This window comes from Oryx dammah, unplaced genomic scaffold (genome assembly GCF_014754425.2).
Source record: "Oryx dammah isolate SB20612 unplaced genomic scaffold, SCBI_Odam_1.1 HiC_scaffold_19, whole genome shotgun sequence".
Lineage (NCBI taxonomy): Eukaryota > Metazoa > Chordata > Mammalia > Artiodactyla > Bovidae > Oryx > Oryx dammah.
This window is the reverse complement of record NW_024070203.1, coordinates 15,835,369-15,861,818: the sequence shown is the minus strand read 5'-3', so window position 1 is coordinate 15,861,818 and position 26,450 is coordinate 15,835,369. Positions and strand designations below refer to the sequence as shown.

Here is a 26,450-nt window from a genome sequence, read left to right as displayed (position 1 = left end):
GTTCACACTTACATACAACAGATAAAACTAGAGATATGATTGGTGCATAACCTCTCCCATTCAAGTAACAAAAATATTTGTAGGTTCATAAAATAACTTTAAAATATTTATTTCAATAAGAGATTTATTCCCAATAAAATTTACCTTTATATTAATTTGTTATCAACTTTAACATTTATAAGGTTTTAGTCAATTGTGTACCAATAGTAACTTTAATGATAAATCGATGAAAAAGAAAAATGTAGAAAATTTGGAAAATATAGAAAAAAGAAAATATAGTAACTTTAATGATAAATCAATGAAAAAAAATTTGTAATTCTTAGAGCCTATAGGCTTAAGTATATATATAGGTGCCATATATATTTGGCATCTGGACAGGGACAATAATTTCTATTTTTAACTTTTTAAATTATATATATGTTTGTTATTTTATATATATAAAACAGTGCACAGTGCATTAAAAAGCAGAGATATCACTTTGCCAACAAAGGTCTGTAAAGTCAAAGCTAGGGTTTCTCGATGTACAGATGTGAGAGTTGGACCATAAAGAAGGCTGAGCACTGAAGAATTGATGCTTTCGAACTGTAGTGCTGAAGAAGACTCTTGAGAGTCCCTTGGACAGCAAGGAGATCAAACCAGGCAATCCCAAAGGAAATCAAACCGGAATATTCATTGGAAGGACTGATGCTGAAGCTCCAATACTTAGGCCACCTGATGCAAAGAGAAAACTCTTCAGAAAAGACCCTGATACCAGGAAAGATTGAGGGCAGGAGGAGAAGGGGACAATAGAGAATGAGATGCTTGGATGGCATCACCAACTCAATGGACATGAGTTTGAGCAAACTCCAGGAGACAGTGAAGGACAGGGAAGGCTGCCCGGCTGCAGTCCATGGGGTTGCAACGAGTCGGACACAACTTAGTAACTGAACAATGAACAAAAATAACAGTGCACAAAAACACAAGATAAACCATTCTTTTGATAAGAGACAGAAGAAACAAGACTGAGGTTGGATGAAGGGTGGGACTTAAAAACCCAGGAGGGGAACAGGCATTAACAGTTCACCATGTGCCCTGGGACACAGAACCGGAGCATGGGGTCTAGACTCAGAGTGGGATCTTCCCACTTGTGAATGGGGACTAAGAAAAGGTATCCCAGCAAATTAATAGACCATGTGTCATGAACCCTTCCCCCCCACAACCTTCAAAATGTGCGTGATCATCCCTGTGGGAGGCAGCACAGTGGTATCAGAAATGTCAACACCATAATTCCCAGAATTCCTGAGCAGGTGGCTTTCTACAGCTGAAGGGATTCTGCAGATGTCCTTCAATTAATAATCTTGTGATGGAGACTAGACAGCGTGGGCCTGATGGAATCATAAGGGTCATTATAAAAGGAGCCAGGAGGGTCAGAGTCAGAGAAGCTGTGATGATGAAAACAGAGGTCAGAGAGAGGACCCAATATTGTTGGCCTTGAAGATGGAGGAAAGGGCTGTGAGCCAAGGAATGCAGCCACTTGTAAAAGCCAGAGAAAGCAAGGAATGATTCTTCCTTAGAACCTCCCCGGAGGAGCATAGCTCTGTCAACACTCCGATTTCCGGACTTGTGTCCTCCAGAACTTTAAGAAAAAAAACATGTTATTTAAGCAACCAAGTTTGTGGTAATTTGTTAAACTTAAGAAACATAAGTCCCATTTTACAGATGGGACACCTGAGGCTCACTGTCAGGTCCCCAGGTAGTTAGCAGAGGGCCCGCCAACTGCAAAGTCCACATCCTTTCCCTGACCTTACCTGGTGCATCTCTGGATCCCAGCACCAGTGCCAGCCTCTGACAGGGAACCAGCAGAGCCATCCTGGACAGAACCTAGAACCTGCTCAGAGACGTGTGGTCACTGGGAAGGCTCATTCTCCCAGAGTAGGCTGTCTACCGTTGAAGCAGGCCCCTGCCAGGCTGCAACGGTGGTCACCTCTGCCAGAAGCCAGGCCAGACCACAGTTGTGGTCTCCCAGGGGTTTGTGCAGGAGGGCTGGAGCGCTGGGGGTCAAACACCACATGCATTTCTCTTTGCTGGAGATTCTAACTCAGGCCAAACTCCCAGCCCTGCCATCGCAGGCTGACGCAGTTTAAAAAAAAAAAAAAGCAACAGCTTTCTGCAGGACTTCGCTACATTATCAGATGTTGGACACCAGCCCCTGAGAGCTCTGGTAAGTATTGCTGCTCCTCCCAGCTGAGGTGGGTGATGTCAGTCCTGGGAACAGTGTGTACTGGAAGTGAATTTCCTTTTAGAGGGACCTGTCTGAGCCAGAGCAGTCAGGAAAAAGTGGGTCAGCACTTGACTTTTTTTTTTTAAGTACACTCATATCTAGAGCTTTGTTTTGGGCACAAAGCCAAGGGAGCCTGGCCTCTGCAGGCTTCCGTGGTCCTGCTGGCCTGCCTTCCAGCTGGAGACCGTGGAGAGTGAGCATGCAGGCTGATCCAGGGCAGCAGGGCTGGGAGCCCCACGCTGTGAACCAACTCAAGGCCGAGATGAGGGCCGACTCTCATCCCCAGTGGAAAACGAGGTGGGGGAGGGCCTCATTTTCTACTGCTGCCATAACAAATGACCACACATTTACAGGCTTAAAACAGAACGGATGTATTAGCTTTCAGTTAACAGTAGTTGGAAGTCCAGTAGGTTCTGAGGCGGAATCCACTCTCCTGGCTAATTCGGGTTGTTGGCAGAATCCAGTTCCTCGCAATGGGAGGACTGAGGCCTCGTTTCCTTGCTGGCTGTCAGCCAGGCCCGAGGCTGCTTCCTCCATCAGCAAAGCCAGCAGTGCCTGCCTGGCTCAGTCTCCCTCTTGCGAGCTTCTGCCTCTTTTCTGTCCTCCTAATTCTCTGACACTCTCTGCCTTCCTCTTCCTCTTTTAAGGGCTCAGCATGATTACAATGGACCCATCTGGATAATCCTGGATAATCTCCCCAACCTATGGCCTGTAACTTTATCATGTCTACAAAATCCCTTTTGTTGTGTAAAATAGCATATTTATGGATTCTGGGGGAATTGGGGCATCTTTGGGGACCATTGTCCAGCCCAGCACAGGGAATAAGCAGATACCAGCCCTGAAGGGTGGAGAAGGCAATGGCACCCCACTCCAGTGTTCTTGCCTGGAGAATCCCAGGGACGGGGGAGCCTGGTGGGCTGCCATCTATGGGGTTGCACAGAGTCAGACACGACTGAAGTGACTTAGCAGCAGCAGCAGCAGCAGCCCTGAGGAGAGGAAGAGATTTGGTGACGAGATGACAGCCACCATCAGGGAGCTGGTTTGGGGCTGTCCCTGTTGACTCCTGACCCTCGCAGCACCCTGTGTGTACCCATCATCCTCACCTCCAGGAGACTGCACCCTGAGACCCAAAGCAGTGTGTCCAGGACCCGCCTCAGAGCTGGTTAGAGGCAGAGCCCAGGTCTGTCGGGTTTCAAAGACCAGAGATGTCATGTCAGCCTACAGTTAGCAAACAGTAAGGTCAACACGAGACACCCCAGAATCCTCGGTGAGGCCAGAGCATACGATTGGCCAACAATCCACCCCCATCATGCGGCCTGGTGGCAATCCCCACTCAGGCTCTGAAGGTTCCAGGTCCTGAGCCAGAACCCTTCAGGTGGGGACAGCAGCGGTTCTGGAGCCCCAACCAGCCTGTAGTGCTGGGCACTGCCAACTACCTGCTGGGTGACTTTGACTCTCTCGGAACCCAGTTTCCTGGTCTGTATGATGGAGTTGAGGACACCACAGCCTCATTGCACTGTAGGGAGAGCAGAAGAGGGACAGCAGAGCTTGGCGCATAGGGACGAATGCACGCCATGTAACAGGTACTGTCATTTTTATTTTGCAGAGCTCAGAGTCAGCAAGAACTGTGTCTGAACCCAGTTTGCCCACTAGCAGCTGTGTACCTTGGGCTCAAGGCTCCACTGAGTCTGAGCTGCCCTGCTTCTGTGAACTCAGAGGGGCAGCATAAGGATAAAATCCCTTAGGGCCTGAGGAGTAAATGCTCCAGCTCAAACTTCTCCCACCTGCTAACAAGGCTGAGTTCATCTCATCACGTGCACGTTGACTAGGACTCTTAATAAGCAATTCCTGGGGACAAGTTAAGTGCCAGGGCCTGAGCTAGTCTCTGCAAGGAGGCCTAACAAATCAGGCCCAGGCCATGCTCCCAGGAAGGGGGAGAGGGACACTTAGTCAACTCTATTCCTGGGCCTTAACAGAGTCTCACAGAGAGGCCAGAAGGGCCAACCAAGAAGGCAGTGTTGGCTTCAAGGTGGGTGAAGGTGTGGATGGAAGAGGAACAACAGAGGAGACACGGCAGGAGCAAAACAAGGAGAACACGTTGCTTCCTCCCAGCCTCTGGCAGTGAGACTTGCTAGCGAGGTGGGAGAGACCCCTGACGGTGTATGGTGTGCTCAGGACTCTGTGCAGGGATCCTTTCTGCTATAAGGAACAGAAAAGCTTACAACTGGCTATGACAGTCGGGACCTCCGCTACATCACATTACAGAAGTTGGGTGGAGGTCAGGATTTCAGGGGCCTCCCATTTTTGTGCTTGGCTTCTGTCTGCATGACCAGTGTCCCTCGTGGTTGCAAGATGGCTGCAGCAACACCAGGCATCACATCCTTATATAGCAAACCCAGAGACAGGAAAAAGGGATTGTTGTCTCAGACCCTCTCTTTTTTTAAGAAAAAAAAAATTTGAGATATGATTCACATAAATAAAACGTAGTGGGACTTTCCTGGTGATCAAGTAGTTGGGACACCATACTTTCATTAAAGGGGGCTCAGCCCCTAGTCAGAAACTAAGATCTCACATGCTGTGGAGGACAGCAAATAAAGAAATAAAATGCACCATTTTAAAGTGTGCAAGTCAGCAGTTTTTAGTATGTAACCATTTCTAAATGTGCAGCTCAGAGGCACTGGGTATATTCAGCCATCACCACCATCCAGCTCCCAAACTCTTTTCATCTTGAACCCTGAAACTCCATACTCATTAAACACTAACTTCCCACTCCTCCTCCTCATGGCAAACACTATTTTTTTTTTTGCAGGATAATTGCTTTACACTGTTATGTTGGTTTGGAGAAGGCAATGGCACCCCACTCCAGTACTCTTGCCTGGAAAATCCCATGGACGGAGGAGCCTGGTAGGCTGCAGTCCATGAGGTCGCTAAGAGTTGGACACGACTGAGCGACTTCACTTTCACTTTTCACTTTCACGCATTGGAGAAGGAAATGGCAACCCACTCCAGTGTTCTTGCCTGGAGAATCCCAGGGACGGGGAGCCTGGTGAGCTGCCGTCTCTGGGGTCGCACAGAGTCGGACACGACTGAAGTGACTTAGCAGTAGCAGCAGTTATGTTGGGTTTTGCCATACAACAACATGAATCAATGATTTGCTGTTGTTCAGTTGCTAAGTCTTGTCTGACTCTGCGACACCATGGACTGCAGTACTCCAGGCTTCTCTGTCCTTCACTATCTCCAGGAGTTTGCTCAAATTCATGTCCATTGAATCAGTCATAATTATATATATATATATATATATATATATATATATACACCCCCACCCTCTTGCGCCTCCCCCCAATTCCACCCCTCAAGGTCATCACAGCTGGCAAACAGCATTCTGCTTGTCTCTATGAGCTTGATGACAGGCACATTTCTTTGTGTGTGTGTGCTTCTCTTTATTATGCTTTGCAAATGTTGCTTTTTTTTTTTCTTCTTTTACAGATTGAAGGTCTGTGGCAACCCTGCATAGAGCAAGTCTATTGGCACCATTTTTCCAACAGCATTTTCTCACTTTGTATCTGTGTCCCATTTTGGTAATTCCCCAGATATTTTGAGCTTTTTCATTATATTCATTATGATGATCTGTAATCAGTGATCTTTGGCGTTACAACCATAATTGTTTTGGGGTACCACGAACTGCTCACATATAAGACAGCAAACTTAGTGAGCTATTGAAATGATAACAAAGAATTTAGAATATGACATAAACTTAGTTGATAAATCAATGGCAGGGTTTGAGAGGACTGGCTCCAATTTTGAAAGAACCTCTACTATGGGTAAAAGTCTTCAAGCAGTGTTGTGTGCTACAGAGAACTTGTTCGTGAAAGGAAGAGTCAATCAGTGTAGCAAACTTCTTTGCTGCATTACTGGAAAAAATGGTCACAGGCACCCCAACCTTCAGCCACCAGTACCGTGATCAGTGAGCTGCACCAGCAAAAAAGATGACTTGCTGAAGACTCGAATGATACTTAGCACTTTTTAGCAATAAAGCATTTCTAAACTGAGATATGTACCCTTTTTGACATAATACTACTGTACACTTACTAGGCTTTTACAGTATAAACATAATTTTTATATGCACTGGGAAACCAAAAAATTCGTGTGACTCACTTTATCACAATATTTGCTTGACTACAGTGAGTGGAACTGAATTGAACCCTCTGAGGTCTGCCTCTTTAGTCCTCCTTCTGCCTTTAAAGACCCTTGTGGTTACATTGGACACATGGTTAATCTAAGATAGTCTCCCTGTGTTAATATCAGTTGATGAGCAAGCCTGACTTAATCTGCAATGAGAGTTCCCCTGTGCCACACAGGCTCACCTATTTACAGGTTCCCTCAATCAGGCAGCAGTCTCTCTGGAGGTCACAGTTCAGTCGATCACATCGTGTAAGGAAGAACTAGTAGACATACAGCAGACACATCCATCCACTTCTATCCAGAGGCTCCTGCTGATGCCCAGACAGCCCTGCGTCCTCCTGGAGCAGCCAGGTGGCAGCTCTCCAAAGCCTGGGTCTGGGTGAATTTATGCTCTTATTTTTCCACTCCTGAAATAAATCTACTTTAGTCAATATCTTTGATAGAGATTCAAGAGACAGCACTAAAAAAAAGTGTAATTTCCACAGAAGATTCATAGCTAAGCCTGGACCCCATGTTCTTCTGTCTCAATGTTGAAGGGTTTCTCACTAAAACGCAGGTAGTTCATTTCATAAGATGGGAGGAGACGATTTCTGAAGGCAGCCTTGGGTGGATCAATTTAGTAAGTCAAAGAAGAATGTTCTCAGGCACTGTGGCCCTGGGATTTTTCACATGATTATTGATTGAAAGAAATAGTTTCAGCTTTAAAAGCTGTTTTTTCCCTGATCTCTACTTCTGTGTGTGTGTGCTCAGTCGTGTCCGACTCTTTGCAACCCCATGGACTCTAGCCTGCCAGGTTCCTCTATCCAAGGAATTCTCCAGGCAAGAATACTGGAATGGGTAGCCATTCCCTTCTCCAGGGGATCTTCCCCACCCAGGGACTGAACCCAGGTCTCCTGTATTGCAGGAGATTCTTTACCATCTGAGCCACCAGGAAGTCCAAAAGGAGCAAGAGAAATACTTTAATATCAGTGGAAACAGTGTCAGACTTTATTTTTTTGGGCTCCAAAATCACTGCAGATGGTGACTGCAGCCATGAAATTAGAAGACACTTAATCCTTGGAAGGAAAGTTATGACCAACCTAGATAGTATATTCAAAAGCAGAGAACATTACTTTGCCAACTAAGGTCCGTCTAGTCAATGCGATGGTTTTTCCTGTGGTCAGGTATGGATGTGAGAGTTGGACTGTGAAGAAAGCTGAGCGCCGAAGAATTGATGCTTTTGAACTGTGGTGTTGCAGAAGACTCTTGAGAGTTCCTTGGACTCCAAGGAGATCCAACCAGTCCATTCTGAAGGAGATCAGCCCTGGGATTTCTTTGGAAGGAATGATGTTAAAGCTGAAACTCCAGTACTTTGGCCACCTCATGAGAAGAGTTGACTCATTGGAAAAGACTGTGATGCTGGGAGGGATTGAGGGCAGGAGGAGAAGGGGACGATAGAGGATGAGATGGCTGGATGGCATCACGGACTCGATGGACGTGAGTCTGAGTGAACTCCGGGAGTTGGTGATGGACAGGGAGGCCTGGCATGCTGCGATTCATGGGGTTGCAAAGAGTCAGACACGACTGAGCGACTGAACTGAACAAGAAGGTAACACATAAAATACATGTGCACGTGGTAAACACTTGGGAGGGAATTTACACAAGTGAAAATCATGCGGCTCGGATAGTGGAGGGATATAGAAAAACTTTTTTAATGTCTAAACTTTCCTCAGTGGAGGTGTGGGCCTTACGGCTGCAGTTCAGAAAAGAGAAGGGGGTGTTCCAGGAGCCAACTTACACAGACTATAGCTTGTCAGTGAGTCCAGAAAAGATGCAGAAAGAACAAGAAGACTCACCTAGCAGAAAGAAGCGTCTTCAGAGTCAGGGAGCCCTGAATTTGAATCCTAATCCTACCTGTTCTTCATGTCACCAGGGCTGGTGAGAGAGAGAGGGTCATCTTTCTGGAGGGGGCACATCAACTGAGCACAGGTAACAGCTGGGCACCTGGGGGGTAGGGATAGTTACACAGCTGTCTCTCCACCAGGGACGTGTGAATCTCATTTTACAGGTGAGGACACAGAGGCAACAGAGTTCAGGGACACGCCCAGGGATGTGCGGCATGGCCAGCTGCAGGGTCAGCGAGTGGGTCCCATGTGGCGGTCGAGGGATGTCACCATTTCACAGAAGGGCCCTGGAGCAGGGCTTGGCAACCTCACCACTAGAGCACGACTGCTTTGTTGGCTTTATGATACTGTTTTTGTTTAGCCACTCAGTCATCTCCAACTCTTTTTCGATCCTATGCCCTGTAGCCCACCAGGTTTCTCTGTCCATGGGATTTCCCAGGCAAGAACATTAGAGTGGGTCGCCACTTCCTTCTCTAGGGGGATCTTCCCAACCCAGGGATTGAACCTGAGTCTCCTACATTAGAAGGTGGACTTTTTACCACTGAGCCACCTGGGAAGCTATAACAAGAGTTGACACTCGCTACTGGAGGTAGTTTTTGAAGTCACTGAATTAGCAAATCCTGGGCCGTTGCTCCTCAGGAACACACAAGACCACAAGGCTCCTGCGAACCCCTTGACACATTTTCATCACCACCATACGTAACTTTGTCTCATGTGTGTTTTAATTCGAAGACATATTCTTTTTTTTTCATTTACTGAACATATTTCATTTGTCTTTTAAAAACATTTTCAAAGCCATGATGCAAACTTACTAGAAGTTTCTATTACGTGACTATAAATATGCAAATTTTTATTATTTTTTAAATTGAAGTAGAGTTGGTTTACAATGTTGTGCTAATTACTGCTGTGCAGCAAAGTGATTCAGTCATATATATATATATATATATATATATATATATATATACATTTTTACCATTCTTTTCTACTGTGGTTTATCATAGGATATTGAATATAGCTCTCTGTGATATATAGCAGTAAAGAATTTTAATATGCCCCATTAATTCTGTCGGGGGAGTTTGTAATTTTCCTCGGTTCTGTCTCGTTGCCATAAAAATTTGAAGCAACGGATGGACCAGCATTACAGCCCTCGGACAGACCAGTATTACAGCTCCATTTTATTTAGAAAGTAAAGGAAAATACATCCTCGAGGCATGAGGGCATGTCACCCAAAAGACGAGAAGAGAAGAGAGGTCCCCGGCCCAATTTTGGCTCCTCTTTTTTTGTTTATTCCTCCCCCTGGGCCTGCCCTATGCAAACTGGGCTAGCCAGGAGAGCTGTTTGTTTTACCTGAGGTCCTCACTCGGGTCCTTGGACCTCCCTTTGTTCTATTTTCACGGGCTTTTCCCTTCCTTGTCTTTTAGCCACCGCCATTCTGGACTCCTTTTTCCTATTCTACCTACCTAACAATTCAATAATATTGAACTCACACAGAAATTTGGGGGTAATCATGGAACATTTTTTCCCCAAAGCTTTTTCTGCCTCAAGTTTCCAGCCAACCTGGTTATGATCACAGCGTGTGTATGATGTCATAGCCTTGCTCTTGTTTAACAAAAGCAGTTGCCATGCTATTGCCAGTTATGTGTACACATCATTTCCAAAAACTTTATATGAAGTTTTTATTTCTGACATTAATTTCCATTTTCTCCCCCACACCCCCGCTAAAAACAAATTCAGCCAGATTAATGGGAAGAGGTAGTGGAGGGCATGACAGTACCTGAACCTGTCAAGGCTACACCACAGTGCATTTAACCCAATACCTATCACTGGACAGCTGAACTGTCCCACTTTCACTGTTATAAACCATACTGTTATGAACATCTTTGTGCACAGTGATCTTTCCAAATTTCAGGTGATTTCCTTAGAGACATTTCCAGGGGCAGAGTTCTTGGATCAAAGGCCTTTGGAGGCCTCAGATACAAACACAAGAGAGCCATTCAGTAAGTTGGAGCAGTTGAACCCCTGAGGTGTGTCTGAGAGCCTTTCTACAGAAGTCTTGCTCACTAAGGAACCACTGCTTCATTTCATCATCCTTATTAATGAAACCCTCTGAAAATCACCCTGAGAGCCTCTGATCAGCAGGACCTCCCACAGGGTGACCACACTGAGCCGATACGATTCCAGGCTGAAGGGAGTTCTGTGGCGTCTCATGGCGTTCACATCCCCTGTTCTGGGGCTCAGGCCTCCTTCAGACCCCAAGGGAAGGCACCTGATGACACAGGTGCCTGAGATGCTGACATGGCCCTCCCAGCTCTTAAGGGGGCAACAGTGCCGTCTCTGGCCCCGACTGGCTTTTCCTGAATGTGCTCACCATGTTAGCTGGCGTTCCCTGCATGTTTGCTTCTTGCTTGAAACTAAGGCAAAGGAGTCCCAAGAGAGATATTCTTACCAAAAAAAAATCCCACATATATATAGTTATGTGTACATATATGTGTGTGTGTATATATATATACACACATATATGTATATATATTATATATGTGTGTATGTTGTAACAATATATATACATATATATTGTATATATTGTTATACATATATATTGTATATATTGTTATACATATATATTGTACATACTATATATATGTATATATGTTGTTACAATATATACATATATATGTATATATGTTGTTATAATATATACTATATATATGTATATATGTTTTTACAATATATACAATATATATATGTATATATGTTGTTACAATATATACAATATATATATGTATATATATTGTTCAAAAGACTTCTTTAAAAAGGAAAAAAAGCAAGGATTACCCTAAAGGCTAAGCATCTTGTCTCGTAAGGAATGTAAACTTGATTGGTGTGCCCTCTAGCACCCCAACCCAGCCCTCTCTGTGGGAAAGAAAGCCATCTGCCTATCTGGAACCCCTCTCTGTGGGATGCTGGCTCACTCTCAGTCTATACAACGACATAAAGCAAGCTCTCTTCCTTTTCCTTCTGAGATGAGAAAGGATCAAGGTGGTTGGCTCATGCTATGGTAACAATATCATTTTTCAGCCTAGTTAGGACACTTTTGAGAGTGAGGAGGAGAGTTCTTAATTACCACTCTGACTCAAAAGATGTAAACCAGGACCTTCTATACAAACCAGGACATATGCAAACACTCAGCTGCTTGATCACAGGGCAAAATGTAAGATATTTATCTACTGCCTGCTCTGTGCCAGGTACTGGGGCTGACTCCCTAGATCCTCATACCAGGCTTCAGTGGGGGCTGTTCTTTTATGGCTGCGGGGTGGAGTGGGCAGAGAGCCAGAGCAACCTGCCCCATGCCTCACAGACCAGCAAACCCCTCCCTGAGTGACAGTAGCTCAGTCATGTCCAACTCTTTGGGACCCCATGGACTGTAGCCTGCCAGGCTCCTCTGTCCATGGAATTCTCCAGGCAAGAATACTGGAGTGGGTTACCATTTCCTTCTCCAAAAAAAACTCCTTCCTGTGGAATAGTAAAACTGAGCACCCAAATGAGCAGCAGGACAAAAAGCACTCCCAGAGAATTCCCTGGCAAGTCCAGTGGTTAAGACTCTGCGCTTTCACTGCCAGGGGCCTGGGTTCAATCCCTGGTGGGGGAACTACGATTACATAAGCTGTGTGGCCAAAAATGAATTAATTAAAATTTTCTTTCAAAAGTGCTCCCGGAGGCCACTGGTGGGGTCAGGAAGGGCTAGGGCTCCTGAGGATGCCGCACTGAAAGGCATTCAGATCCCGGAGCAGGTTTCTAGGTCTGAAGTCGAGGGCTTTGCAAATCCCTCCCGCTGGGCTGAGTTCAGTTCCCAGGAGCTGGGGTAGAAGGTTTGCAGTGCAGGCTGATCTGTGAGTGACTGAAAGCTCCATGCAACCCTCACTGAAGGAGAAACCGCCCCCCCTACCTCACACGAGCTCTCAGTAGGACAGATCCCCAGCTGTCTCCTTCTTGCCCAACTAGGGCCCACCCGCAAAACAAGCCACACTGTTTCCAGCTGGGAAACCAGGAAAATGCTGGGTTCTGATGAGAGACATAAAGGAGAGAGACAATAGGGGTGTTAGTGCCCCAGAAACAGTAGGCCCGCCTGGGGAGGAATCAGGCCATGTGGGCAACACATGAGTACCCTGGGGGACATGATTCCCCAGTTATTTCTAAGCCTAATTGCTGATGGGTAGAATGAAGAGTTTTGTGGTTTGTGAATCAAGAGGTAAATTCTGTAGGCCCAAGGGAGGGCATGGACCCATGGGGATGATGGTAAGATTTCCACCCCTTTCCATCCCTTCCCCACCTCCCACCATCAGGAATTCGGGTCCTGGCCACTCCCTCTTTGCAGCCCCAACTGCAGCTGAGAGCCTGACCTGTCCTCTCCAATGCGGGTGTTAGCCCAGGCAGCCTTGGGAGCATGATTCCTAGTGGAGCTTCTGCCTGGAGTATACTTCGCACCCCGTCTTCACATAGGCTGTTCCTTCTGCCCAGCTTGCCTTTCCCTCTCTAGGCAGCTGGGGGGCTCCTTCCCGTTCTGCCTCAAGGCCCAGCTCCAGGCAGAAGGTCTGGAAGGGCAGCGGCCAAGATCTGTGTGAGGTAGTGTGACGGGTCTTCCTCTCATTTTCCTCTAAACTCAAGAAGTGTTGCTTCTGAGAAAGAAAAAGATTACCTGTGATGATGACTAGAAGGATGCTGAGTGGGACTTGTTGGCGGTCCAGCGGTTAAGGTTCGGCACTTCCACTGCAGGGGGCAAAGTTTCAATAGCAGGTCAGGCACTAAGATCCAGTACGGCGTGACACACAGCCAAAAAAAAAAAAAGGATGCCAAGTTCCAGGTCAGAGTCATCCCTACTGTGAAACTCACTTTGCCTCCCCCAAGTGTGGTGTCTCAGCCTCTTGCTTTTGGGGGCTCCCTCTGTGGGGTGCCTTCTGAGCCCCTGTGCACTTTTCTCGGGATACCGACCATAGTTCATGACTGTGTGCATATCCGCTATTGCTTGAATTACATCTTCTGCCCACACTGGCTCCATAAGAGCAGAGACAGTGTCTTTCCTTTTTTAAAAAACCAACTTCATCAAGATATAATTTCATAAGATAAAAGGCATCCATTTTAAGTGTGCAGTTTAATCAATTTTGGCAAACGTATACACCCTTGTAACCAACCATCACAATCAAATTACAGTTCGTTTCCACCATGCCTCCTGCGGTCAGCCTCCTCCACACCCTGGCAGGCCACTGAGGGTCTGCTTTCTGTCAGTGTAAATTCACTTTGCCCAGCCTGGAATCTCAGATAGGTGGAGGCATGCAGTGTGTCCCCTTCTGCGTCTGGCTTCTTTTCTTTCGCATAATGCTTTCGAGATTCGTCCAGGTTGCTGCATGTCTTAGCAGTTCTTTGTTTGTTGCTGAGTCCCTTGCATGGACGTGCCACCATTTGTTACGCTCCATCTGTTCGTGAACATTTGGGTTGTTTCCATCTTTAGTCATTATGAGTAAAGCTGATACGGACATTCAGGGACAATCATCTGTGTGGACATAAGCATTCATTTCTTTGGGTAAATATTGGGACTGGAACTGCTGGGTCACGTGTAATAACTTTTTAAGAACTGCCAACCTGTTCTCCAAAGAGTCTGTACCACGTAGCTTGTCAGCAGCCACGCGGCGGGGGCTGGGGCGGGGGGGGCAGCAGTGACTGCTCACTCTCCAACACTGGAGACCACGGCCATGCCTCTTCAAGCAGAGCGGTGTCCTCAGCCCCTGGCCCAGTGCTGCTCACCAAGGACACCCCATCCATCCTATCGAATGCATGTGTGAAGGCACTTGGCTTTTGTCATTTTCTTATCAATTCTAAACCAATGTTTATTCCACTTCCACTTCTCTGGGTGTTTTAAAATCTTTTGTTATTCTTAATAATCATATTGTACACATATTGTACAGGATCAGGGTACAGAAATTAGAACAGTAACGAGAAACACAATTTTAAAATTACCCCTTCTTCTGTCTGTCTAGAGATCCACATTCCAGGCTCCATACTGGGTGCTGGGAAAACAGAGATGAATAAAACACACTGACAGAGGGCTTCCCTGGTGGCTCAGTGGTAAAGAATCCACCTGCCAATGCAGGAGATATAGGTTCACTCCCTGGTCTGGGAAGATCCCACATGCTGTGGAGCTACGAAGCCCATGAGCCACAACTATTAAGCCTGTGCTTGAGAGCCTGGGAGCTGCAACTACTGGGCCCACAGGCCCTAGAGCCTGAGCTCAGCAACAAGAGACGCCACAGCAATGAGAAACCCGTGCACTGCAATAGAGAGTAACCCCTGCTTGCCGCAATTACAGAAAAGGCCACACCACAACGAAAACCCAGCACGGCCAAAAATAAACAGAAAAATTAATAAATAAAAATTATTTGTATTAAAAAAAAAAACAACCACATGCTGGCAGTCTGCAAGGGCTCTGCCGGCTCTAGCTCCCTGGACAGGGACACACCACATGTGGTGACCCAGAGGAGATGGGTACACAGGGGAGGCAGTTAGGAAAGTTTTCAAGGGGGGAAGAAGGGAAGGTAGAAGGGACATGTGGGGGAGCTGGTGGAGAGCGGTGGGCCAGAAGTGGGCTGCATGGGGGGCTGGGGCTTCCCAAGGCTAAGGAGGAGGCTCCCCAGTTGGCCCCTGTGGCCCTGGCTCCTCTTGCAGCCACAGGGCACCAGCTCTGGGTGCACCCCAGCCCCTGGGTTTGCTGAGATTTCCATGCTCAGGCATAATCTCCCCAGGAGCTTACAGCCACCTTTGCTAGCTCCTCCTCCTCCAGGCCCCAAGCGTGGAATAACCAGGTGGGCTGACTCCCTGGACCTCTCTTCTCTAGCTACTCTCTTTCCTTCACTGCCCAACCAGTCTCCAGGCTCCACAGGTCACCCATCCAGTCCTGAGACTCATCCTTCCTCCAAGCCCTGCAGTCTCCCCTGGGCCCCAAGCCTGGGGGTCCATGGTGTGGCTGCCATTCTTTCCTGCTGGCTGTCTCCCAGGTATCTGTACTCTCAAGGGAACTCTGGACATTCCTGCCTCCAAACCTGTCCCTTCTCCATTCTTTCCATCCCAGAAATAGGCACCACCATTTGCTCTAATCCACAACCAAGGAATCATTCTTGATTCCTTTTCTCCTCCCCACCCACATCTGATGCTAAAGCTGAAGCTCCAATACTTTCACCACTCGTTGCCAAGAGCCAACTCATTGGAAAAAGACCCTAATGCTAGCAAAGATTGAAGACAAAAGGAGAAGTGGGCAGCAGAGGATGAGATGGTTAAACAGCACCACTGGCTCAATGGACATGAATTTGAACAACTCCAGGAGACAGTGAAGGACAGGGAAGCCTGGTGTGCTGCAGTCCACAGGGTCATAAAGAGTCAGACATGACTTAGTGATTGAACAACAACAGCCAGCAACTTCACTTCTGGGTGAACATATATACATACATACATACATATATATATATACCCAAGAGTTAAAAGCAGAAACTGGAACTGACATTTGAACACCCATGCTCATAGCAGCATTATTTACAACAGTCAAAAGGTGAAATCTACCCAAGCACCCTTGGACAGATAAACCAAATGCCATCCATGCAATGGAATATTACTGTCTTAAGAAGGAGGGAAGTTCTGACATGGATGAGGCTTGAGTTCATTATGCTCAGTGAAATAAGCCAGTCTCAACAGGACAAATGCTGTATTATTCCACTTATATAAGGGACCTTGTGTAGGCTTGATCATAGAGACAGAAAGTAGGATGGTGGGGGTCAGGGGCTGAAGGGAGACGGGGTGGTGAGTGGGTGTTTGACGGGGACAGAGTTTTGTTCAGGAAGATGAAAAGGTCCTGAAAATGGATGGTGATGACGGCTGCACGACAGGATGAATGCACTTAATGCCACTGAACTGTACACTTAAAAAAGGCTCAAAAGGTAAATTTTATATTTTGCCATTATAAAAATTTTATCCCCCCAAAAGTATATGTCAGCTCTTGTCACTTTCCTGCTGGAAACTCTCTGATGACTTCCCACTACTCTATGCTGGACTGCCAGCCTCTCCTCTGGGCCCAGACTGCTCCCCCCTGCCCCCCACCACCAGACACCAGCCCCCTCCCATCTGCTCCCCACAGGAATCTCTGGAGCAGCTCTGCAAGCTGCCTGCCTGCTGGCAACCGTCACCATGGTGGGCTCTGGTTTGCCCACATTAGCCCTGTATTCAGGTCATTATCTGTAATGACAGCCTGGTATAATTATATTTTTACAATTTGTATAATTATATTCTATTGAGCTAAGTGATCATTATTATTTTTATTCAATATTTATTAAGCACTTTCAGCCATGCAAAGCAAAATAAGATGTAGCTTCAGCTCTAAAAAAATCTTCCTGCCTATTCCCATTCCAAATTCATTTCAACTTCAGTTTTCCTCCTTCTTGGAAAAGTGCCTCTCCAACTTCTATGTTTTGGGGTTTTTTTGCCTGGGGCTTTTTATGCATATAACGTTTATATTATACAAGCTTCTCTTTATATCATATAAGCATTTCAGTGACGCTCAGGGAGCAGGTGTGATCACCCTTAGCTTACAGGGGAGGAACGTGATAGGCCGACTAGGGGAGCTAGTAAGTTAGTAATTTAGGTCCTTGTGATGGGAAAGCCTTTACCCACTTCCCTCGTGCAATGTAATAGCTTGGCTTATTAGGAAAGGCTTCTTTCTTTTCCACCTTATTTACATCTTACAAGCCAAACACTGTGCCAGTCCAGTGGGAGAAACACGTGCACAAACAGATGGCTCTAAAACAATGTCCTAAGTCTGGGATCACAAAGTCAAAGGCTCCCAGGAGTCAAGCACGGAGTGGAGATGATAAAGCAGACAGGTGAGTGATAGAGAGTGGTGGGAACTGTGGCAAACCCAAGAGCATGTGACTCATCTAATGACAGCCACCAACTCTGCCATGAAGCAACGTGGGGTCATGTCCCCTGACCTTCCCACTCTTTGAGATAGATTTACAGGTGAAATCTCCAGAATTTTAAATGTTGCCAACTTTGGCAGATACTGGTTGTTCTCTAATCTACAATCATTCTTTGCCTCAAACCTCACCTCCCATGTCCCTCAATTTTTGTCAGTGGGGATCAGATATCCTTTGATCACAGGAAGATAGCCCTGGGGTTAAATCTTAATTGGTATAAAGCAATTCTAGCAGTCTCCTTCTCTTCAGACAATAATTGGTCTCTGGGTGAATCAATTCCGACAAATAAATGGAAGAAGAAAACCCCTAAGGGGATCTTCTCTTCCTTTGGAAAAAGACAAAGGCTTGAGACCTAATGAGGAAAGAGCCTTTTGCTTGTGGCCCTCTCCCCTTATTCCTATCTAATGCAGTGAAGTCTGAACAGCAGCAGCCCTTTTGGAACTATGAGGCAATAAACATGAAGACTAAAACCAACATTCCAAGAATGACAGAGCAGAAAGATGGAAGGTCCACAATGACCTTCCTGCATCAGCCCCAGATGGGGCCATAGCCACTATACATAAGCTCAGTGGAACAAGCACTGGGCAATGCCAGAGTGGCTGCAGAGAACAGCTGACGTGCACAAGTGAGGCACCCTGCCACCTGTTTACCAGAGGCCTCCCATGTAGGAGCCCTTTGGTGGGCATGGATACAGGCTACACTTACCTTCACACCTCTCCTCATTTTGGCAAGTTCACCCACAAACCCCTTCCCCAGACCCTTTTTTCTCTAAGTCTCCAATCTTGTTCTTTCCAAGCTCCCAGAGCACCAGTCAATCTGTTAGCTGCTGCCCCTGAACTGGTGTTGATCCTGACCTCTGGCTTTCTCTCTTCCCAGGCAGGTGGCCTTCTAGGGGAGCCCCTTCACCTCTACCTTTCAGGCACACTGGGTGAAGCTGCTTGGTGTAGCATTCCCAGTGTGCTTGGTGCCAGCATATTTACAAAGCAGTCTATTACCTGGGTCCTAGGTTGGCACTCTTCTGCCCATAGAGAATCTCCTGAGGCCGTCACTGTGGGGAGTGGGGGGCTTGGGGGGTGGAGGAGGTGTCCTAGAGTCTCAGCCACAAGTTCATGTGACTTCCTTATGCTCCAGAGATGTGCTCAAGGCTGGCATCATCTTCCACATCAACCTCCCCTGGACAGTGCAGTGAGGCATGCAGCTCAGCTCACATACTCTCGTGGGGTCTGGTATTTGGTCTCTCTCTACCAGTGTCCAGCAGCAGATCTGGAGCTGTTGTTCAAATGGAGAATAGTTATTTTCAGCAGCTGTATCTTTGCTCCTTGCCCCTTAGAGTCTGTGCTAGGATTCTCTTCCTGGGATCTGCCCCAGACACCCTGCCCTAGATCTGTGGGGTTATCTGGTGAAGGGGTCAAAAAAGCACACTCAGACGAGGTTCAAGTAGTCTTTGAAAGTCAGAGAGCCTCCAGCTTAGCTAAGCAAAGTGATCAAGCCCCTCCCAGATGTTGGAGTGAACACACACTGAATCCAGTTCAGTTCAGTCACCAGTCAGGTCCGACTCTTTGCAAACCCATGGACTCCAACACGCCAGGCTTCCCTGTCCATCACCAACTCCCGGAGCTTACTCAAACACATGTCCATTGAGTTGGTGATGCCATCCAACCATCTCATCATCTGTCATCCCCTTCTCCTCCTGCATAGTGGGAATTTCTAATAGTGTACTTTCACAGCCTTGAGAAATTTCATAGAAATAGCACCTGGAAAAACAGCATGATTTGATGATTATTTTTCATATTTTTCTTAGACTAATAGACTTGTTACAAACCCCAAGGCCAGACCTAGAAGGGAGTATGACTGGGATCATGAAAGTATGGACCGTGGAACACGGAGTCAGTGTTAGGTATGAACACTGCCTATGCACTTGCTGATTGTTCCAAAGACTAGAAGGGAATGGCCTGGGGTAAAAACAAGGAGATCTAGACTATGTCAATGTAGTGTCTTGGGAAAGATAGATCAAAGAAAGTTTTGTAGTCTGCAATCAGGAATAAAAGCTGGATTCAGAGTGGACTCTGCACCTCAGTCCAATAGAGGCTGCAGGTCCCCTGACCCATTGCACCAGATTTTGTGTTCTGCTTTCATTCTCATCACTTGTTCCTGGACCTTTAGGGCAAAATTCCTGCCTTCTATCTTTCCCAGTATCAGAGTCTTTTCCAACCAGTCAGTTCTTCGCATCAGGTGGCCAAAATATTGGAGCTTCAGCATCAGTCCTTCCAATAAATATTCAAGACTGATTTCCTTTAGGAATGACTGGTTTGATCTCTTCACAGTCCAAGGGACTCAAGAGTCTTCTCCAACACCAGTTCAAAAGCATCAGTTTTTTGGTGCTCAGCTTTCTTGATGGTCCATCTCTCACAGTTCGAGTAAACCTCAGGAGTTGGTGATGAAAAGGGAAGCCTGGCATGCTGCAGTCCATGGAGTCGCAAAGAGTCGGACACCAATGAGAGACTGAATTGAACTAAGTGAACTCACACATCCATACATGACTTTGGAAAAACCATAGCTTTGACTAGACAGATCTTTGTCGGCAAAGTAACGTCTCTGCTTTTTAATATGCTGTCTACGTTGGTCATAGCTTTTCTTCCAAGGAGCAGGTGTCTTTTCATTTCATGGCTGCAGTCACCATCTGCAGTGATTTTGGAGCCAAGAAAATAAAGTCTGTCATTGTTTCCATTGTTTTCCCATCTATTTGCCATGAAGTGATGGGACCAGATGCCATAATCTTTGTTTTTTTTTGAATGTTGAGTTCTAAGCCACTCTCCTCTTTCACTTTCAAGAGATTCTTCAGTTCCTTTTTGCTTTCTGCCGTAAGGGTGGTGTCATCTGAATATCTGAGGTTACTGATATTTTGATTCCATCTCGAGTTTCATCCAGCCCAGCATTTCACACGATGTACTCTGTATATAAGCTAAATAAGCAGGGCGACAATATACAGCCTTGACATACTCCTTTCCTGATTTGGAATCAGTCCATTGTTCTATTTCCAGTTCATACTGTTGCTTCTTGACCTGCATACAGATTTTCAGAAGGCAGGTCAGATGGTCTGGTATTCCCATCTCTTGAAGAATTTTCCACAGTTTGTTGTGATCCACACAGTCAAAGACTTTGGCATAGTCAATAAAGCAGATGTTTTTCTGGAACTCTTTTGCTTTTTCAATGACCCAACGGATGTTGGCAATTTGATCTCTGGTTCCTCTGCCTTTTCTAAATCCAGCTTGAGCGTCTGGAAGTTCTCAGTTCACATACTGTTGGAGCCTTACTTGGGAGAAGTTTGAGCATTACTTTGATAGCATGTGAGATGAGTACAATTATGCAGTTGAGCATTCTTTGGCACTGCCTTTCTTTGGGATTGGAATTTTCCAGGAAATTGGAAATCACAGGATTTCCAGTCCTGTGGCCACTGCTGAGTTTTCCAAATTTGCTGGCATATTGAGTACAGCACTTTCACAGCATCATCTTTTAGGATTTGAAATAGCTCAGCTGGAATTCCATCACCTCCACTAGCTTTATTCATAGTGATGCTTCTAAGGCCCACTTGACTTCACATTCCAGGATGTCTGGCTCTAGGTCAGTGATCACACCATTGTGGTTATCTGGGTCATGAAGATCTTTTTTGTACAGTTCTTCTGTGTATTCTTGCCACCTCTTCTTAATAATCTTCTCCTTCTGTTAGGTCCATACCATTTCTGTCCTTTATCGAGCCCATCTTTGAAATGAAATGTTCTCTTGGTATCTCTGATTTTCTTGAAGAGATCTCTAGTCTTTCCCATTCTGTTGTTTTTCTCTATTTTTTTGCATTGATCGCTGAGGAAGGCTTTCTTATCTCTCCTTTCTATTCTTTGGAACTCTGCATTCAGATGGGTATATGTTTCCTTTTCTCCTTTGCCTTTAGCTTCTCTTCTATTCTCAGCTATCTGTAAGGCCTCCTCAGACAACCATTTTGCCTTTTTGCATTTCTTTTACTTGTGGATGGTCTTTATCACTGCCTCCTGTACAATATCACAAACCTCTGTCCATAGATTTTCAGGCAATCTATCAGATCTAATCCTTTGTAGCTGTTTATCATTTCCACTGTATAATCATAAGGGATTTGATTTAGATCATACCTGAATGATCTAGTGGTTTTCCCTACTTTCTTCAAGACTGAATTTGGCAATAAGGAGTTCATGATCTGAGCCACAGTCAGCTCCTGGTCTTGTTTTTGCTGACTGTATAGAGCTTCTCCATCTTCAGCTGCAAAGAATATAATCAATCTGATTTCAGTATTGACCATCTGGTGATGTTCATGTGTAGAGTTGTCTCTTGTGTTGTTGGAAGAGGGTGTTTGCTATGACCAGTGCATTCTCTTGGCAAAACTCTTTGTTAGCCTTTGCCCTGCTTCATTTTGTACTCCAAGGCAAAACTTGCCTGTTACTCTAGGTATATCTTGACTTCCTACTTTTACATTCTCCACTTCCCTATGATGAAAAGGACATCTTTTTTGGTGTTGGTTCTAGAAGGTCTTGTAGGTCATCACAGAACATTCAACTTCAGCTTCTTTGGCATTAGTGATTGGGGCATAGACTTGAATTACTGTGATATTGAATGGTTTGCCTTGGAAGCAGAGATCATTGTGTCATTTTTGAGACTGCACCCAAGTACTGCATTTCAGACTCTTATTGACTATAAGGGTTACTCCATTTGTTCCAAAGAATTCTTGCCCACAGTAGTAGATTATAACGGTCATCTGAATTAAATTCACCACTTTGGTCCATTTTAGTTCACTGATTCCTGAAATGTTGATGGTCAGTCTTGCCATCTCCATCTCTCAGACCACTTTCAATTTACCTTGATTCATGGACCTAACATTCCAGGTTCCTATGCAATACTGCTCTTTACAGCATCAGACTTTACTTCCACCACCAGTCACTTCCACAACTAGGGGTTGTTTTTGCTTCAGGTCTGCCTCTTCATTCTTTCTGGAGTTATTTCTCCACTCTTCTCCAGTAGCATATTGGACACCTAGCAACCTGGGGAGTTCATCTTTCAGTGTCATAATTTTTTGCCCTTTCATACTGTTCATGGGGTTCTCAAGGCAAGAAGACTGAAGTCGTTTGTCAATCCCTTCTGAATCCAGACTCTCTGGTAAATCAGTTACACTGATTTAACTGATCAATCAAGTTACATTGATTTAACAGCCAAAGCTGTTAAATTAAGCTGTTACATTAAGCTCTGTCCACCTGGACTGATGTCATTAGAATCCATTCCTCACACACTCCTCAAGTTTCCAATGATGAAAGCAGTGAGTATGCTGCAATTCTTTTGTTGTATCAACATCTCTGGCCTCTGCTGCTGCCTCCCAGGGCACGGTGGGATCTGACTCCAATTATGGACTGTTGTTAATGAGAGGCGTGTCCTGAGAAGGCTCAGCATCCCTATTCCAGGTGAGCACAGTGAGCTCATTAAGAGGACTTCAGGGGGTGAGAGCGGAGTGAGCTCAGGCAGGCAGAGGGGCTGTTTGCTCTGACAGAGGCTCAGAGCGGTAGGGGTGGTTAAAGCTTTGCTAGTATCCTCCCTACTGTCCTTTTCTAAGCCTCAGGACCCCCACTCTTCCCAATAAACAGCCTAACTTCACAGAAAAGCCCAGGTGAACTTGTGACTTCAACTTCTGTGGTAATTATGTCTCAGGTAAGACTACAGGCAGGTCTGACCTTTAGCCCCATCAGCCCTGAAGCTACAAAAGATCAGGAAAGGCTGAGGGCTTGCTCTGAGAGTTTACAGTCAGAGCTTCCAACTTTCTTTCTGAAATCTCCCCATCTCAGGAAAAGCCCATCTCACAAGGCTCCACCGCCTTGGGGCAGCCTTGCCTTCAGCGGGCTGTCACCCAGGCAGTGGCAGGGACAGCCTAAGTGACTGTTTGGCCAGTGCCTGCTGCCAGGGAGGTCATCTCTGCTCTAGCACAATCATACCATCAGCTCCAGATCCCCATTTCTGTGGGTCTGTTTCCCGTACCAACTACATATATCTCAACGTTCAATCAGGAAAGCAGAAACTTCTTCATATATTTCAGAGAGGGATTTAAAGCTGAGAAATGACTTTGAGGGTGTGGAAGGGCATACGCTGGAGCATGAGAGAGCTGCCACTGAGATGCAGCTTGGAGATGAGGAAACTGCTGCTGCCTCTGGCTGGGGGCTGGGCCCACATTGCCCCCTAGACTGCCCGAGGTGCTGCCGCAGAGTGGAACCCCACCCCATTGTGCACAGTGCAGGTGACTCCCTGTAACCACCCCTCACCCCAAATCCCCACCTGCTGCCAACACCTTCACACAACCATAAACGATGCTTCCTCCTCCATCCGTGCTGCACCCTCTCACCTGGGTCTCCCAGAAGCCAGCTGGCGGGGGTTCTGGGAAGCATAGTTACCTAGCGCCCGGGGTACAGGTGCAGGTGCAGTGGGGAGGCAGCAGAAGCAGCGGGCACACCTGAGAGGCTGTGAGGATACATGGTGAACAAGAGCACCGACGACAGAATGATCTGCTAACTCATGTGCTGCTTCTAATGCAGGGAAGTTCTGAGGATCAGATTCTTCCCTTCTCCCACTGTTAGGTTCCAAGCTTGTTTCCTTTTTTACAAATGCTGGGCACATTCCCTGTTTCTGCAGATCTCTGTCTTTGCCCCACTCCTTACTTCTCAAAATGGCCAAATACAGCAATGTGTCCTGCCAATTCCACAACCTGAGCTTCTCACCCTCCTTTTCTCCTTGAATTATTCTGGCTCTTTTCATCCTCCAGTTGCTTGCCACTCTCCTTCCTAAACTTAACCCATCCTGCTCTCAAATATGCTGAAGTCCTCTTTCTCCTTGAAACCTGATTAACAAACAAACAATAACCTTCTAGAGAAACAAAACTTAAAAACGATGGCTGTCTGCTTCCTGTGTGGACCAAGGACCCTCATGGGTAGCCTGTTTGCAGAGGGAAGGCTTTCCTTTGGCTTGGAGTTGAATCCTGCAGACTGAAACAGCGCCTCCGTCTCTGCTTGGCACAGGGCTTGGTGCCAGTCAGTCACCCCCCGGCAATCAGGATGAGCTTTTAAGTTGGGTCTGCTCCCTAGCTTCAGGACTCTTCAGGCTCTCCACTGCTCTCAGAAAGCAAGCCAAGCTTCTCACCTGCCCATTGGAATGGGTCCCACCTACCTGGCTCACCATGTCTCCTGCACTCTCTGCCTCACTTGCTAAGCTCCAGCCACACTGGCCTTTTTGTTCCTCAGATCTGCCAAGGCGTGTTCTGGCTCAGGGGTTTTCCCACAGGCTATCATGTCAGAGTGCTCCATTCCTGCCTCCAGATCTGACCTTAGGGACTTTGCTGGTGGTCCAGAGGCTAAGGCCCCGCCCACCCAAAGCAGGGGCCCTGAGTTGGATCCCTTGTTTGGGAACTAGAGCCCACAAGCCCGAGTTAGGATGGGGAGCAGCCAAACAAATAAACATTAAAAAAAAAAAAAAAAAAAAACTGACCTTAAGTTTCATTTCTCAGACACACCATGCCATCACTCTCATAGCATTTACCTCAGGGGATGTTACTTTTCTTATGTTCCTTGTGTTTGAAACTATGGTCTGTGAGAACAGGGACTAGAGCCGTCTTGCTCACTGCCTGTAGCTTTCCTCTGTGCCTAGAAGGGCCTGCCATGCACTGGGGGGTCTTGCCCAAGACCTGAGGTCACAGTGGTGAAGATAACACTGTCCTCGTGTTCTCGGCTTTCTCCTTCTAGAGACAAAGCACACAGTAGGTGCTAAGGCAGCTGGGTCATCATGGCCGAAGGGAGATGTGAAGACTTCTGGCACTGCAGAAGTCAATAATCTGGGGCATCTGTGTTCTCTGGCTTCGGCTCCTGTCATTAAGACTGAAGGGCAGTGCTTTTCAGAGCCTTCAAAACTTGCAGAAACACGCTCTGCGAGTACACATTTTATGTTTTGTAATCATTGCCTAAGTGACAGGCAGAATTGAATCAAAAAGGTTAAACAAGGTACACCTTTAATCTTCTGGACCCCTTTCATGTGAATTTTGTAATCAAAGTTGATTTGGGGTGAAAGGACCTTGTAGGAGAAACACGGAAAAATTTACACAGTAGTTTAGGCTTCTGCAGAGTGCTGCACGGTTGGCAAAGCACTTCCTCCTTTTCAGCTCCTTTGACGCTCACGGCTGACCTGAGAGGGAGCTACTGCTGGATGGGTGGGGGGATGGCTTTGATCTTTATGCACCAGGCATGTTCACACCTTTTAACAACCCAAGACGGTACGCTTCTCCTGTCTCATCTTTGCAAATGAGGAAACCATGGTTTGGAGAGAGTCCTTTGAGTGGAAAGACAAGTCTTATTCCACTTCCCAGCAGTATTCAACCCCACTGAAACAGTATTTTTCAATTGGCTTTATGGATACATGCTGCTGCTAAGTCGCATCAGTCGTGTCCGACTCTGTGCGACCCCACAGACGGTAGCCACCAGGCTCCCCTGTCCCTGGGATTCTCCAGGCAAGAACACTGGAGTGGGTTGCCATTTCCTTCTCCAATGCATGAAAGTGAAAAGTGAAAGTGAAGTTGCTCAGTCATGTCAGACTCTTAGCAACCCCATGGACTGCAGCCCACCAGTCTCCTCCGTCCATAGGATTTTCCAGGCAAGAGTACTGGAATGGGGTGCCACTGCCTTCTCATAAATTATTCCTGCTGCTGCTAAGTCGCTTCAGTCATGTCCGACTCTGTGCAACCCCATAGACGGCAGCCCGTCAGGCTCCACCGTCCCTGGGATTCTTCAGGCAAGAACACTGGAGTGGGTTGCCACTTCCTTCGCCAATGCATGAAAGTGAAAAGTAAAAATGAAGTTGCTCAGTTGTGCCCAACTCTTAGCGACCCCACGGACTGCAGCCTACCAGGCTCCTCTGTCCATGGGATTTTCCAGGCAAGAGTACTGGAGTGGGGTGCCATTGCCTTCTCCATATGGATATATAATCTGTTGGTTTTCTTTTGCTCAATGGGCACTTTCATGTTTCCTTTGCTGGATCTTTTTTTCATCTCAAAATGTTGGGGTAACCCAGGTT

General features: G+C 46.4%; 2 long non-coding RNA genes across 2 annotated transcripts; one reads left to right on the top strand and one right to left on the bottom strand.

Moving 5' to 3' along the window:
* Window positions 1-1,757: 1,757 nt before the first annotated feature.
* Window positions 1,758-6,309, top strand: LOC120878859. Its single transcript, XR_005724635.1, has 3 exons — window positions 1,758-2,200; window positions 3,730-3,843; window positions 5,747-6,309. It is a non-coding gene; the product is annotated as an uncharacterized LOC120878859 (long non-coding RNA).
* A 7,148-nt stretch (window positions 6,310-13,457) lies between these two features.
* LOC120878858 lies at window positions 13,458-25,855 on the bottom strand. Its single transcript, XR_005724634.1, has 3 exons — window positions 24,927-25,855; window positions 18,329-18,602; window positions 13,458-13,870 (listed from the first exon to the last, which is right to left on the bottom strand). It is a non-coding gene; the product is annotated as an uncharacterized LOC120878858 (long non-coding RNA).
* Between the last annotated feature and the right edge of the window lie 595 nt (window positions 25,856-26,450).